Source organism: Carcharodon carcharias, chromosome 1, assembly GCF_017639515.1.
Source record: "Carcharodon carcharias isolate sCarCar2 chromosome 1, sCarCar2.pri, whole genome shotgun sequence".
Classification (NCBI taxonomy): Eukaryota; Metazoa; Chordata; class Chondrichthyes; order Lamniformes; family Lamnidae; genus Carcharodon; species Carcharodon carcharias.
In genome coordinates this window covers 83,371,440-83,388,220 of record NC_054467.1, presented here as the reverse complement: position 1 = coordinate 83,388,220, position 16,781 = coordinate 83,371,440, and positions in this window count along the sequence as shown.

Here is a 16,781-nt window from a genome sequence, read left to right as displayed (position 1 = left end):
ACCTCACTGCTTCCTCACACTTGGCACTAGATTTAAATTGCAAGCACGCGCACACCTCTCAGTGCTTCCAGCCCAGGACTATTGCACAGAAAACATGCCCCCGAAAAGCAAGAAGAGTGCAGTCCCCCGATTCAGTGACACATCCCTGGGATACCTTCTGGACACTGTTGGAGACCACCGCGATGTCCTCTAACCCTGCTCTGGCCCATCATGTCACCACTCCGGCTTGGGAGGCGGTGGCAGTGGTGGTCAGTGCCAACCCTGCACAGAAGAGGTTGACTATCCAGTGCAGAAAGAGGATGAATGATTTCATCCGTGTCGCCAGGGTAAGCCAACCATCTCATCACTCTAAACTCACACTCACAAGCCCATCACACATTCATTGGCATCTCACTCACTGTCAGCTCAAGGGACACCATCACTCACTCTCTCACACACATCCTCACATCTCCTTGTGGACTCATCTACTCTGGAGACTGTCTCCTCAGCCCACACCCTCTTGAAGCCACTTTCACAGATCAACATGCATCCCCACACATACCCTGGGATAATCCCCTAGCCCTGCAGTCTCTACCCTTTTCTGAGGCAACTTCCCCCACTTCCCCATGCAGCCATAGCCCTGCGGCCAATGAAAATCCAACCCTGACTATGGCTGGTCTCGTAAGTTGAGACCTGCCCATGATCCCCCCTAAAAGTGAAGTGAAGTGATGCGAAGCCTGCCACTCATGACCGCAAGTGCTGAAGCAATGTAGGCAAACAACCTCAAAGTCCCAAGTTGAAGTGCAGCTCGCCAGGTGTGCCTCGCTTATGTTCATGTCGATATGCCTGGATGATGGTGCGATGATCCTGGCAAGCTGGGCTTATAATGATATGCAGATGTATTACAATGAAGATCCTGACATGTGGCAGCAGTAAACGCGGCCCACCGTTGATGAGCGTAGCGGACGATTGCAAACTGGTTTCACGATGTCATGAAACCAATTTTTGGCCTTCCCACCATATTGTCCGCTGATGCACGCCATGATATCAGATGCCAGCAGACACAGAAAATTCAACCACGTGTGTAAATAGAAACACTTTGGGGTTTCCAATGTTTCTAGTATTAATGCAAGAAGCACTTTGACATATTCACAAATGTAAATAGAACACATACGTTTTTTTCCTTTAATATATATTTTTCTACTGAATTATGAGTGCCAGTATATTCCTGATTTCCTGGATCCTGGACCATGGGCACCAGAAGCTGAAGAGCTCAATTTGGATCATCATCTTTTTCCCTTCAGACCATTTCCTGATGTCAGCTGTTGTCATGTTTCTTCCATCCACTAGGGGGGCCAGTGACTTTGACATCTCCATGGTAACAATCTGTGGGCACTGTGTGATCATCTGACACAAAGGGCAGAATGTCCCAGATTTTCATTAAATGCGGTAGCGGGAGGGTAAATCGACACCCGCCAGCCACTTTGGCGGGTTTTCACGCTGTGTCATTCTAAATCTGCCACGTTATTTATGCATTCCTGGGAAACACACTGTTTCCATGGGGGGCAGGCTCTGATTCGCCTGCCACAGGTCACTTTGTTGCTTCATCAAGCCAGGCACCACATTTAAGGTATAGCTGCACTCAGTGCTTCCAAACCCGGACTGCAGCAAAGAAGGCATGGCCCTGTAAGGCAAGAAGACTGCAGCCCTCGAACACCTTTTGGATACCATGGAGGCCCATTGTGATGTCCTCTACCCCTGCTCCGGCTGCAGGAGTGGCAGCAATATTACCACTACAGCTTGGTAGGCGATGCAGTGGTGATCAGTGCCAATGCTACACAGGGGAGGTCGACCATCCAGTGCAGAAAGAGGAAGAATGATCTCATCCGTGCCTCCAGGGTATGGCAATTATCTCAACACTCTAAACTCACACACTCAAGCCCATCACATATTCGCTGGCATCTCACTCACTGCCAGCTCAAGGGACACCACCGCCCATTCTCCCTCACACACCCTCACATCTCCATGTGGACTCATCTCCTCTGGAGACTGCCTCCTCAGCCCTCACCTCTTGAGGCCACTTGCACAGATCAACATGTGTCCCCACCCTGGGATACCCTCCTTCCCCAGTAATGCCCTCGCCATGTAGCCTCTCCCCTTGCCTGAGGCCACTTCTCCCCCTTCACCAAGCAAGCCCTAGCCCTAGCCCTGCAGTCATTGAAAAGCCATCCACATATGGCTGATCTGGTATGTAGAGACCTGCCTGTCAGCCCCCCTAAAAGTGATGTGGTGTTGCCTGTGAAGCCTGGCGCTTATGACAGTGAGTGCTGCCCAAAGCAAGGTAGGAAAACAAACCTTGAAGTCCCGAGCGAAATGCAGGCCACTAAGTGCACATTGCTTATGTGCTGTTGTGAAACACATTGGCGTGTTTTCCCACCGACGTGGTTAATGATCCAGAGGGGGGATGATTTTGGTGGGCTGGCCTAATAATGATATTCTGATGTATTACAGTGAGGTTCCTGATGTCTGAAGACAGGAAACGTGGTTTGCCATCGGCGGGCGGAGCGAGTGATCACAAACTGGTTTCACACCATCATGAAACCGATCCCGCCTTATTGTCCGCTCAAGCCACTGAACACGCCCAATGCCAGCGGGCACAGAAAATTCCAGCCAAAGTGTTCTTGTGTGAAATAGAACAGGCCCTCTTCCTGCATCCTTTTAAAGGAGAGCTCAGATTCAGTGCAGTGACCCCTGGGGCAGTCTGGGTAAAAATCAGCTATTTTTGCCTCTAATGCCTGTGAAACTTGACGTAGAGTTGGTGCTATGATCTAAGTCAAGTTCTCTGCACAGAGATGCAGCACATTGGTGTTTTAAACTTCGTAACAAAATGTTGCTGCATGAAGGGGAAATTAGGATCAAGTCAAACTATATGCTTGACTGGCATTTCCAAATATCCCCTTCTGTCAGCCTTCGGTGCAGAGGAAGCAGCTTATGCCACTCTACCTTGCAGCTCTGATGAGGAACAAGAGGAGCAGCAGCAACACCCACAGCACCAGGAACAGCAGGAACAATGCCAGCAGCAGCATCAGTTGCTTTCTCCTCTGCCACATGCCACTCCAAAGTGCAGAGGGGATGGGAAAAAAATTTCAGCTTGGCTCTTGCTACCTCCAACACAGGGTCTACAGGCAAAGATGATCAACTCCCTTGTCATGACAAAATATCAGTGCCTCAGGAGGGTCAAAATTTCAGAGCAGGTTGTTGCTGATATCTGCAATCTCCTGGATAAAGACCTCCATCCCGTCAAGGTCACCACCTCTCCGGGTTTCTTTGTCTCTGACTCCTTCCTGTAATATTTGCAGGATTTCACAATCTGCTGCCAACGAACACATCTCCCAGGCGACAGATGCCATGCTTGCCAGGGCTGCATTCACTTGTATTCACTTTGCTATTGATGAGGACAGTCAGAACCAGTGGACTCTCAGATTTGCTGCAGTGGCTGGTTTCCCACAGGTCCAGGGAGTCATGAATTGCACATAACTAGCAATCAGGGCACTCTCAGATCATCCAGAAGTATTTATCAATCGAAGGAAATTCAACTCCATCAATGTTCAGCTGGTATATGAGCACCAGAGGAAGCTGCTATGATTCCTTCATTCTGCACTAACCGCATCTCCCACAGGTTTTTGAACCCCCATGCAGCCTGATTGGTTGGCTCTTTGGAGACAAAAGCTACACTTTGAGGACTTGACTGATGATAATTGTGAGGAACCCTAGCACTGATGCAAAAGGGAGGTGCAACCAAAGCCATGTGAGCACAATACTGCTTATAAAGTAAGCCATTGGGTTGATGAAGGTGCAATTCAGTTGCCTGGACAGATCGAGGGACATTCTTCAGTATGCATGAGCAACGGTGTCAGGTATGGTGGTGCTCGGTTGTGCCTTGCACTACATTGCACTCCAAATAGGACTGGATCTGCATGAGGAGGACGGTGATAGACACACTGCCTCTTTGAATAAGGAGGAGGAAGAGGAGGAGCATGATGTGGTCAGGCTGCTTGCAGCTGCTCACTTAGCTGCCAGAGAAGCCCAGGACAGACTCACCCAGACACGGTTCAGATATCCCGAGTGTTATGACAGAACAATGCTGAATCCACTGCCCCCCACCATTGCCACCCCCAACCTCACACTGACTCCCAATGCAAATCGTGCCCACAGTCAGAAATCTGTCAATTTTATTCAAACCCTTTGCTCATCTTCCACTCTGGTCATTCCATTAACCTGACTGTTGTGTTCTTGTGTTAAAGTCCCTTTGGAAATTGGGAGGCAACATTGGAAATGACTGGACAGTAGAGACTTGAGGTGATGTGGGTGACTTATTTACATTTTCCAATATGTTAAAACAGTGACATATTTATAATCACGTTGTGAAAAATAGTATTATTTTCCCCCCTTCCCTACTCCTATGTGGTGCTGCCATTGTGCTTTCAACAGAGGTAGAATCAAGCTGCTCATTCCCCTGCTCTGACAGTTGAGATGACCTTGATGGACTTCCTTTGGGCTTTGAAGATATTGAGGGCTCTGTCAAAGATTGCCCCACCTGCGTGCAGGGGCAGACTTGGTCACTGATGCAGGGGGCAGCATGTGCAGCTCTGTCTGAGGAGATAAGAGGAGGGTAGGGTTCCCGATTCCCAATGCTCATGTGTCCTTTCTTCATCTGTCCCCTCATGGCCCACTTGCATTCCAGTGAGGTGCTGACAGGCCAAGCTGAGGCTTTTCTCCATTGTGTGTAAAGTAACAGACTGAGTGTGCAGCTCCCTGGTCTGGCCTTGCCACATCAGATTCTCTGTACAGGTGGCCACACTTTCCATGGAGGTGGACATCAGTGGAAAGGTTTGAAACATTATGGCACTCATGGTAGAGATGGACTCATCCAATCTCTCTCCAAGGGTGTACACTGCCTCTGCAAATGCTGACAAAACCTTATGTTTTCCAGAGTTGCCCTCTATTGATGATCCCTAAGGCTCAGCATCTGTGTCAGCTGATAAGAGCTTAAAGTGACCTTTCCCCTATGAAAGGGACTCTTCTCTGCTGTCCCTATCTCTAGAACCTGCTCCTGCTCATGTGATATGTATCTCACCATATGGCAACCTGGCTAAAACCCTTGGAGAGCTCAATGGTGTGTTTATCTGAGCTGGTGGAGGTTTGCATGAGTTGTGTGACAGTGCTTCCTCAGAGTATACAACCACCTCTGAGGGCTCCTTGGCCTCTTCCTGTTCCAGCTCCTGTGTCACACTTGAAGCATCTCTAGGAGATGGGGAAATTGTAAAAATATCAATGTTATGCAGATGTTTACATTTCAGTTAGTGATAACAGCAAATTGCGATTGTTGCCTAAAGCAGTGCCAAGTGGCAGTGTGATAACTAATTCTGTCACCAGATATCTGAGAGATGCCCATATCTCCGTCCCCAATGCCCATGAATTCTATGTCCCTGCTGATAGTCATGGTCTCCTCATCTGCAGTGGTCAAGGTCACTATGAATAGAGGTTCATCCCTTAGAGATTCCTGTCTTTCACTGGAGTTGTATGCCCTCTTATCCAACAAGGAGAGAAAGCAGAGAGTTACCAGTGTGAGAAATGGGTTGTGTGGAGAAGAAATGGCAGCATTTGGGGAAGGTGACTGTGAGGGATGGGTATAAGATGGCAGTAAGATGAGGGCGAGTTTGAGTATTGGCTGTTCAGATGCATATGTAAGAGAGGAAAGAGTGGAGCTGCACGATATGTGTTCTGAGGAGTACTGTGCAGGGAACTGCTGGGAAAGTCAGAGTGTGATTTTTATCTGTGCTAACAATTCAGATTGGACAGGTTGTTTTTTTTTTTCTTTGGATTAGAAGAGGCTAAGGGAGGATTTACTTGGGAATTTAAAATTAGATGAGGTAATTAGCCATTGTCCACAAGGGATCATAGGCATCTCTCTGTGTTGAAGAGAGACAAGTGGTTTTATAACTTGAGGGATACCACTTCAAATCAAGCATGGGGCAAGGCCGGGAGGCAGCCTCTTTGCACTACCACAACCATTACAGGATTAAAGCCACACCATTGGCATTGTGCTACACCACACTCTAGCCATCTACCGACTCAGCTAACTGACACTTTCATAAAATTATGAGGGTGCGGTTGGCACCTGGGAAGTGGAACGTCAGTCACCTTTCCTGCCCTTATGAGGCCATTGAGCCTTTTGTGGCATTGAATGCATGTTCAGGAGGCCACATTCATGCTGCAGACTGTTTCTGCTAGTTCCGGTTTGGTTTGACAGGCTGACCTCTTCCTCCTGTCCTCAGTAAACAATACTTCTCTGTGGTCCTTCGTAGCCACAGTAGGAACTAGAAACATGGAAATACAGAAACATTTACAGCAGAATGAGGCAATTCAGCCCATTGTATCCAATAGTATCTGAAAAGGAGTGAAGATCTAACACCACCTTAAGGCTCTTGGTCCACAGTCCTTTAGGTCATGGCAGCTCAAGTGCTTATCCAAGTGATTTTTCAGTGTGATGAGGGTTTCTGGCTCTACCATGCTTTTCAGTATGGAGTTTCAGACCCCTACTAACCTCTGAGTGAAAAAGAATTTTCCTCAACTCTGCTCTAATCTTTCTACTCATTACTTTTAGTTCCATGCCCAAAGTTATTGACCTCTTTTCTGTAGTCCTTTCTACCCACTTTTGAGGCCCCTCATAATTTTATGAAAGTGTCAGTTAGCTGAGTCGGTAGATGGCTAGAGTGTAGTGTAGCACAATGCCAATGGTGTGACTTTAATCCTGTAATGGTTGTGGTAGTGCAAGGAGGCTGCCTCCCGGCCTTGCCCCATGCTTGATTTGAAGTGGTATCCCTCAAGTTATAAAACCACTTGTCTCTCTCCAACACAGAGAGATGCCTATGATCCCTTGTGGACAATGGCTAATTACCTCATCTAATTTTAAAATCCCGATTAAATCCTCCCTTAGCCTCTTCTAATCTAAAGAAAAAAGCATCCAACCCGTACAATCTGAATTGTAAGCACAGATAAAAATAAATGTTTATGACCTGATAGCCATTACAGAGGTATGATTGCAGGGAGACACAGCTGGCACCTGAAAATTGAAGGGTATTTCACATTTCAAAAAGATAGGAAGCTAGGAAATGGTGGTGGGGTAGCACTTAGTTAATTAAATATGACATTAGTATAGTAATGAGAAATGATCTTAACTCAAAAGAGCAAACCATAGATTCAGTTTAGATAGAGATAAGAAATAGAAAAGGTAAGAGGTCAATTGTGAGAATAGTTTATAGGCCCCCTAAGAGTAGTTGCACTGTGGAACTGATTTTAGAAGAAGAACTAAATGGGATATGTAAGAAAGGTACCACAGTAATTATGGGTGACTTTAATCTATATGTAGATTGGGTGAATCAGGTTGGCAAAGGTAGCCAGGAAAATGAGTTCATAGAGTGTATTCAGAACAATTTCTTAGAACAGTACATTCTAGAGCCAACCAGGCTATCTAGCAATGAGACAGGATTAATCAGTAACCCCAAGGTAAAGGAGCCTCCAGGTGAAGTGATAATAACATGATAGAATTGCACATTCAGTTTGAAGGGGAGAAGTGTGGGTCAAAGACTAATGTTTTAAACCTGAATAAAGGTAATTTATAAGCATATGAAGGCATAGCTCTCTAAGGTGACTGGGAAGCTAGGTTAAAAGGTAGGACATTAGAGATGCAGGTGGCAGACTTTTAATGAGATATTTAATAACTCTCAGTAAACTCTCAAATAACTCTCAGTGAGAAAGAAAGTTTCTTTGAGGAGGATGCATCATCCATGACCAAATAAGGAAATTAAGGGTGGTATCAAATTGAAAGTAATACTTTTGGAATCTGAGAATATTAGTAGAAGGTCAAAAGATTAGTCAGATTTTAAGAACAAGCAAAGAATGACTAAAAAAGAGAGAAAGTAGAGTAGGAGAGAAAGCTAGCTAGTAATAAAAAATAGATAGTAAGAGTTTCTGCAAGTATTTAAATAGGAAAAGAGAAATTAAATTGAATATTGGTCCTCTAGAGAGTGAGTCCAGGGAATTGAAAATAGAAAACAAGGAAATGGTGGAGGCATTGAACAGTTATTTTATGTCTATCTTCACTGTAAAAGATGTGGAAAACCTCCTAAAAGTAATTAAAAATCAAGAGGCGAAAGGGAGGGAGATCTTAAAACAATCGCCACCACTAGGGGAAAGGTGCTGGGAAAACTATTAGAACTAAAGGCTGACAAGCCTCAGGAACAAATGATAAAAACAAAAAACTGGGGATGCTGGAAATCCAAAACAACAACAAAAACAGAAATACCTGGAAAAACTCAGCAGGTCTGGCAGCATTGGAGGAGAAGAGTACAATTGATGTTTCGAGTCCTCATGACCCTTCAACAGAACTAAGTAAAAATAAGAAAGGGGTGAAATATAAGCTGGTTTAGGGTTGGCGGGAAGGGGGGGTGATGGAGATGGGTGTAGGGGGAGGGTGGTTGTTGGGACAAACAAGCAGTGATAGGAGGAGATAACCAAAAGATGTCACAGGCAAAAGAACAAAGAGGTGTTGAAGGTGGTGATATTATCTAAACATTCTTTTAAATAATATCACCACCTTCTACACCTCTTTGTTCTTTTGTTTGTGATATCTTTTGGTTATCTCCTCCTATCACTGCTTGCTTATCCCAACAACCACCACCCGCACCCCACCACCCCCCCCCGACAGCCTTCTCTCCCCCCCCCCCCCCCCCCCCCCCCCCACCCCCTCCCCCCTTAAACCAGCTTATATTTCACACCTCTCCTATTTTTACTTAGTTCTATTGAAGGGTCATGAGGACTCGAAACGTCAACTGTACTCTTCTCCACCGATGCTGTCAGACCTGCTGTGTTTTTCCAGGTATTTCTGTTTCTGTTTTTGTCTAGGAACAAAAGGCCTGCACAGTGGGGTCTGAAAGAAGTGGCTGCAGAGATGGTAGATATATTGCTTATATTCTTCCAGCATTCCTTAGATTCTGGAAGGGCCCCAGCGGATTGGAAAATAGCTAATGCAACACCTTTATTCAAGAAAAGAGAGGGAGAGGAAGCAGGAAACTATAGGCCAGTTAGTATAGATCTATCCAAGAGAAATTGCTAGAATCCATTATTGAGGAGGTCATATCAGGATATTTAGAAAATCATAATGCATTCAGGTAGAGTCAACATAGTTTTGTGAAAGAGGAATTGTATTTAATTAATTTATTAGAGTTCTTTGAGAAGCTAACAAGCAAGGTGGATAAAGGGGAACCTGTAGATGTGGTGTACTTGGATTTCCAAAAGGCATTTGATAAGGTGCCATATTAAAGGTTACTACACAAGATAAGAGTACATGGTGTAGGGAGAAAAATATTAACATGGATAAAGGATTGGTTAGCATAACAGGAAGCAAAGAGTAGGGATAAATGGGTCTTTTTCAAGTTGGCAAGCTATAGTTAGTGGCGTGCCACAGGGATCACTGCTGGGGACTCAATTATTTACAATCTATATCAATGACTTGAATGAAGGGACCAACTGTATGGTAGCTAAATTTGATGATGACACCAAGGTAGGTAGGAAAGTAAACTGTCAAGAGGAGGTAAAGAGTCCACAAACGGATATAGCTAGGTTAAGTGAGTGGGCAATAATTTGGCAGATGGAGTTTAATATGGGAAAATGTGAACTCGTCCACTTTGGCAGGAAAGATAGAAATGCAGTACACTATTTAAATTGAGAGAGATTGCTTAACTCAGTGGTACAGAGGGATCTGGCTGTTTTGGTACATAAATCACACAAAGTTAGTGATTAGGAAGGCAAATGGAGTGCTGGTGTTTATTGCAAGGGGAATGGAATATAAAATTATGTAAGTTTTACTGCAGCTGTACAGCGTCTTATTGAGATCACATCCAGAGTACTGTGTATGGTTTTAGTCTCCTTATTTGAAAAAGGTAGAATTGCATTAGAAGCAGTTCAAAGAAGGCTCACTCAAACCATTCCTGGGATGAGGGGCTTATCTCATGAAGAAAGGAAAACAGGGCTATACTTACTAGAGTTTAGAAGAATGATAGGTGATCTTACTGAAACATATAAGACCCCGAGGGGACTTGATAGGGTGAATAGTGAAAGGATGTTTCCTCTTGTGGGGAGGCTAGAATGAGGGGACACATTTTAAGAATAAATTGTCTTCCTTTTTAAGATGGATATAAAGAGAAATTTTCTTTCTCTCCAAAAGTCATGAGTCTGTGGAATTCTCTTCCCCAGAAAGCAGTGGAGGCTGGGTCATCAAAATTATTCAAGGCAGAGTTACGTAGATTTTTGATAGGCAAGGGAGTCAAGGGTTATAGAGGCAGACAGGAAAGTGGAGTTGAGACCACAATTAGATCAGCCATGATCTTATCAAATGGTGGTGCAGGCTCAAAGGGCTGAATAGCCTACTCCTGCTCCTAGGTCCTATGTTCCAATGTTCTAATCTTTCTTCAAACATCTTGGAAACATCATCAAACCCTCTCAATTAAGATCACATCCTTCCTTTAATGTGGTTTGCAGTACTCTAGCTGTGTTCTAACTGGTGTTTTATACAGTTCTAATATAAACTCCCTGCTCTTATACTCTAGGCTTTGGCCAATAAATGAATGTATCCTGTAAACCTTCCTGACTCCCTTGTCAACCAGTCCTGCTTCCTTCAGAGATCTGTGGACATAAACTCCATGGTCCTTCTGCTCCCCAGCACCTCTCATCTATTATGTATTCCCTTGCCTATTTGTCCTCCCCAAATGTATTACCTCACACTTCAAATTGAAATTCATTTACCATTTTATGTCCACTTGACTAGGCCATTGGTATCTTTCTGCATTCTACAGCTTTCTTCCTCACTAGCAACTGCAAACTTCTTAATCATGCCCTCTACATATAAGTCTAAATCTTTGATATACACAATTAACAGCAAGAAATCCAGTAATGATTCCTGCAAAACTCTACTTGCAATTTAAAAAAAAATATTCATTTATGAGACGTGGGCATCACTGGCTGGGCCAGCTTGTATTGTCCATCCCTAATTGCCCTTGAGAAGGTGGTGGTGAGCTGCCTTCTTGAACCGCTGTAGTCCATGTGGCATAGGCACACCCACAGTGCTGTTAGGAAGTGAGTTCCAGGATTTTGATCCAGCGACAGTGAAGGAATGGTGATATATTTCCAAGTCAGTATGGTGAGTGACTTGAAGGGGAACTTCCAGGTGGTGGTGGGTTCCCATCTATGTGCTGCCCTTGTCCTTCTAGATGGTAGTGGATGTGTGTTTGGAAGGTGCTGTCGAAGGAGCCTTGGTGAATTCCTGCAGATTTTAGATGGTACACATTGCTTGCTACTGTGCGTCGGTGGTGGAGGGAATGAATGTTTGTGGTTCCAATTAAGTGGGTTGCTTTGCCCTTGATGGTACCAAGCTTCCTGAGTGTTGTGGGAGATGCACTCAACCAGGCAAGTGGGGAGTAATCCACCACACTCCTGACTTGTGCCTTGTAGATGGTGGACAGGCTTTGGGAAGTCAGGAGGTGAGCTACTGGTCACAGGATTTCTAGCCTCTGATCTGGTCTTGTAGCCATAGTGTTTATATGGCTAGTCCAGTTCAGTTTCTGATCAACAGTTAATAGTGGGGGATTCAGTGATGGTAATGTCATTGAAAATCAAGGGGCAATGGTTAGATTCTGTCTTGTTAGAGATGGTCATCGCCTGGCTCTTGTTTGGCGCAAATGTTATTTGCTACTTGTAAGCCCAAGCCTAGATATTGTCTAGGTCTTGCTGCATTTGGACATGGATTGCTTCAGCATCTGAGGAGTCATGAATGGTGCTGAAAATTGTGCAATCATCAGCGAACATCCCCACTTCTGACCTTATGATGGAAGGAAGGCCATTGATGAAGCAGCTGAAGATGTTTGGGCTGAGGACACCACCCTGAGGAACTCCTGCAGTGATGTCCTGGAACTCCAGAGTTCCAGGGGAGGCGATGGCATAGTGGTATTTTCACTGGACTAGGATTCCAGAGACCCAGGGTAATGCTCTGGGGACCCAGTTCAAAATCTGGAACTAAATGTCTGATGATGACCATGAAGCCATTGTTGATTGTCCTTAAAAAAAAAACATCTAACTTGCTAATGCCCTTTAGGAAAGGAATCTGCTGTCCTTACCTGGTCTGGTCTACATGTTACTCTAGACCCACAGCATTGTGGTTGACTCTTAAATGCCTGCTGAACAAGGGCAAATAGGGATGGGCAATAAATGCTGACCTAGCCAGAGATGTCCACGTCCCATGAATGAATAAAAAAAACTGAGATGATTGATCTCCAACAACCACAGCCATCTTCCTTTGTGCTAGGTATGACTCCAGCCAGTGGAGAGTAATCCCAATGACCCCAGTTTTGCTAGGACTCCTTGATGCCACATTCAGTCAAATGTAGCCTTGTTATCAAGGGCAGTCACTCTCATCTCACCTCTGGAGCCCATGTTTGGACCAAGGCTGTAATGAGGTCAGAAGCTGAGTGACCCTGGGCGTCAGTGAGCAGGTTATTGCGAAGCAAGTGTCTCTTGATAGCACTTTTGATGACACCTTCCATTACTTTACTGATGATGGAGAGTAGGCTGATGGGGCAGTAATTGGCTGGGGCTAAATTTGACATGTTTTTTGTGAACAGGACATACCTGGGCAATTTTCCACATAGCTGAGCAAATGCCAGTGTTGTAGCTGTAATGGAACAGCTTGGCTAGGGGCACGGCAAGTTCTGGAGCACAAGTGTTCAGTACTATTGCTGGAACATTGTTAGGGCTCATAGCCTTTGTAGTATCAGCTGTTTCTTGATATCACATGGAGTGAATCGAATTGGCTGAAGACTGGCATTTGTGATGCTGGGGACTTCCGGAGGAGGCCAAGATGGATCATCCACTCAGCACTTCTGGCTGAAGATTGTTGCAAATGCTTCAGCCTTATCTTTTGCACTGATGTGCTGGGCTCCCCCATCATTGAGGATGGGGATACTTGTGGAGCCTCGCCCTGCCGTTAGTTGTTTAATTGTCCACCACCACTGGAAACAGTCTTCCAGCCACAAGAAACGGCTGAACATTTCCCTTTGCTTCTTGCCACTAAGCAAATTTTGGATCCAACTTGCCACTTTCCCTTGGACACCGTGGCCTGAGTTTTAAGCTCAGTGGGCGGGTGTGATCAGCGAGCCCAGGAGCAGTCGGGAAATAGACCACTGTCAGCGATCAGCCCCCAACTACGATTCCACGCTGGCTGGTCAATTAATGGCCAGTCAGCGTGGAGCGTGCGCTGAAAAGCTCAGCGCCATGGGGGTGGGGGTGGGAGGAGGGCGGGTAAGGAAGTTTCCGCCGGCACGAGCATACGCTAAGTGAGAGCTCCCGGAAGGCAGAGAGCTGCCTCAGGGTCCTGCAGACCCAAAAACCATGAAATAAAGCTTTGAAAATCTGGAACAAAATGTCCAAGCATCACAATCAGGCACCTGAACATATCGATGATTAAAAATGCTGTCCACAGATTTTTATTTTTATTTTACTTAACAACGGAAACCTCATCCTGCCCTTGGATGAAGTTTGATGAAAAATGCAACCTCCGCCCATCTGATTCGTCTGTCCGCCAACCATAAGGTTGGATGTGCCACAAAAAATCGGAGACAATTGCACCATTAATGGGCTTAGTTGCTTTCTTAATTATTGGTAGGTGTGCTTCCAACTTTTGCCCGCGCCTGCCAAACGAAATATCTCGCGAGCATGTGATGACATCAGGATGCTCGCCCAATGTCTTCTCGTGCGATTTTACGATCGATTAGGTCAGGCGTGCGCCTGCCCATGGGACATAAAATTCTGCCCCATGAGTTTTTAAATTCCTGACCAGTCTGCCATGTGGGACTTCTGTAGGACTTTGCCAAAAGCCTTGCTAAAATCCTAGTAGGCTACATCAAATGCACTACCCTCAACAAACCTCCTTGTTACCTCCTCAAAATATTCAATCAAGTTACCAATAGTCAGACACAATTTTCCATGAATAAGTCCATGCTGACTGTCTTTGATTAATCTGTGAACAAAAACAGAATTACCTGGAAAAACTCAGCAGGTCTGGCAGCATCGGCGGAGAAGAAAAGAGTTGACATTTCGAGTCCTCATGACCCTTCAACAGAACTTGAGTTCGAGTCCAAGAAAGAGTTGAAATATAAGCTGGTTTAAGGTGTGTGGGGAGGGCGGAGAGAGAGAGAGAGAGAGAGAAGTGGAGGGGGTTGGTGTTGTTGTAAGGACAAACAAGCAGTGATAGAAGAAGATCATCAAAAGATGTCACCAACAATAGAACAAAAGAACACATAGGTGTTAAAGTTGGTGATATTATCTAAATGAATGTGCTAATTAAGAATGGATGGTAGGGCACTCAAGGTATAGCTCTAGTGGGGGTGGGGAGAGCATAAAAGATTTAAAAATATTTTAAAATAATGGAAATAGGTGGGAAAAGAAAAATCTATATAATTTATTGGAAAAAAAACAAAAGGAAGGGGGAAACAGAAAGGGGGTGGGGATGGAGGAGGGAGCTCAAGACCTAAAGTTGTTGAATTCAATATTCAGTCCGGAAGGCTGTAAAGTGCCTAGTCGGAAGATGAGGTATTGTTCCTCCAGTTTGCGTTGGGCTTCAGTGGAACAATACAGCAAGCCAAGGACAGACCTGTGGGCAAGAGAGCAGGGTGGAGTGTTAAAATGGCAAGCGACAGGGAGGTTTGGGTCATTTGGTGATTAATCTGTGCCTCTCCAAATGATGATTTATACATTTCAGAATATTTTCTATTAAGTTGCCCACCACTGAGGTTAGACTGACAGTCAGTCTGTCCCTTCCCCCCTTTTTAAACAATACACTGCTGGCAGTCATTCAGAACCCTGGAACCACACCATGCCTGTAGCCAAAGAGAATTGGAACATGATGATCAGAGTCACTGCTTTTTCTTTCCTTACTTTTCTTAGCTGCCTGGGATATGTTTCATTCAGTCCTGGCGACTCCTCCACTTTCAAGGATGCTAAACACCTTAATATTCCCTCCTGCACTATGTTTATCCCACCCACCCAGAAGGAAAAAGCTGTTTGGACCAATACTCTTAGTTACAAATTGTTACTGGTGTTCTGGTTTAAGGTATACAAGATCAGTTCAGACCAGTATTCTTATTTCCCAGTTTTTACTATTTTTTATTCTGGGCAATATTTTGAATTCCTCCTTTTAGCTATAAGGTCTGCAGCGTTCCTCTTTTTTGTAAAGACAGACGTAAAGTATTCATTAAGAACTATGCCCAGATCTTCCAACTTCGTGCATAAATTACCCTTTTGTTCTGAAATTGGCCCCGCTCTTTCCTTAGTTATCACCTTTCTTGTTTGTATTTATAAAACATCTTTGGGTTTTCCTTGATTTTACTTGCTGCTGTTTTTTCATGCCCTCTTTACTTTCCTAAATTGCTTTTTAATTTCGCCTCTCCATTTTCTAAAGTCCACTCAATCATGTCCTGTTGCCAGCCCCATTACTGCGAGTGAGTCTCATCAGTAAAAATTCTGCCTCAAGTCTCCCTTTTCCTTCAGCTCCATTGACCTGAAGATTCACAAAACTGTCAAATGGGTTGAGTAAACGTGACTGTGAGTGCTTTAGATCTATGAACATCATCATTTGTGCTGCTACTTTGATAGAGTTTACACAGTTTGTATTGCCCTCGAATCTTGTGGGACAGACAGGTTGTGGACACATTGTGGTTCAGAATTCCAAAGCACAATAGCTACATCTAGTGGCAGGCACTTTAGCATACAAATCAAAGAGCTCAAGAAACAATTTTGATGCAGGTTAGCCCCATCTATATTATTTTATTGGGATTGAGGGAAGGTTAATCCACTATCATACTGGGTCAGAACCAAACATTTGATATGAGCTTGACTTGGCCTTGCACACATCTTTTTAATTTAAAAGAAGAAAGTTGAATTATTTGAAGTACTTGGTCAACATCACGTAAACTTAGGTACAATTCATTGGTGCTGCCTTTATAACGATAGTAATCATATTTACTGATACACAAAATAAAATTTAGATTTGTATTTCTTTATTTTTTGGAGCATTTCTTTCGTTTTTTGCGGTTAATGAATATTGCTCTGGTAGCTTGACCTGAAGTTGATTTTTTCAATCTTTGTTTGACCAGGCTTGACGTCTGCTGAACTCCCAGCAGGATTGCAACCCTGGGCACCCCCGTAGTGTGAGAGTTGAGACCACAGCAGTGGGTTTTCGTTTGATTATTTTCTTGATCATATGGCCCAGTAGCATGGAAAGAGGTCAGCTGTGTGATTGCTACTTAACCTTCCTGCTGAACAGTAATTCAGCAAAAGTCAGAAACCCATCTGCACCATAAATGGTACAATATTAGTTTAAAATGTTGTTTTAACCAGTCATTGATTTTTGTGAGCAAATTGGAAAAGTATGATAAGAAATAAAGCAATATCAGCACCTCAGTATAAAAATTTTACAGGCTCATTATAATTTTTGTAATGTTCTTCTCGGCAATACTTTTATTGTCAAACATATTTCCATGAATTTCTCCATGGAATAAATAATATAAATAGACTTTTATAACTTATACTGATTTCCATGTAATTTTTTTTTTACTGTGGGAGGGGAGTGAGTTATGAACCTGGAATTGGCTATGTTATACCACCTAATGTATTAAAATCACATTTCTCTA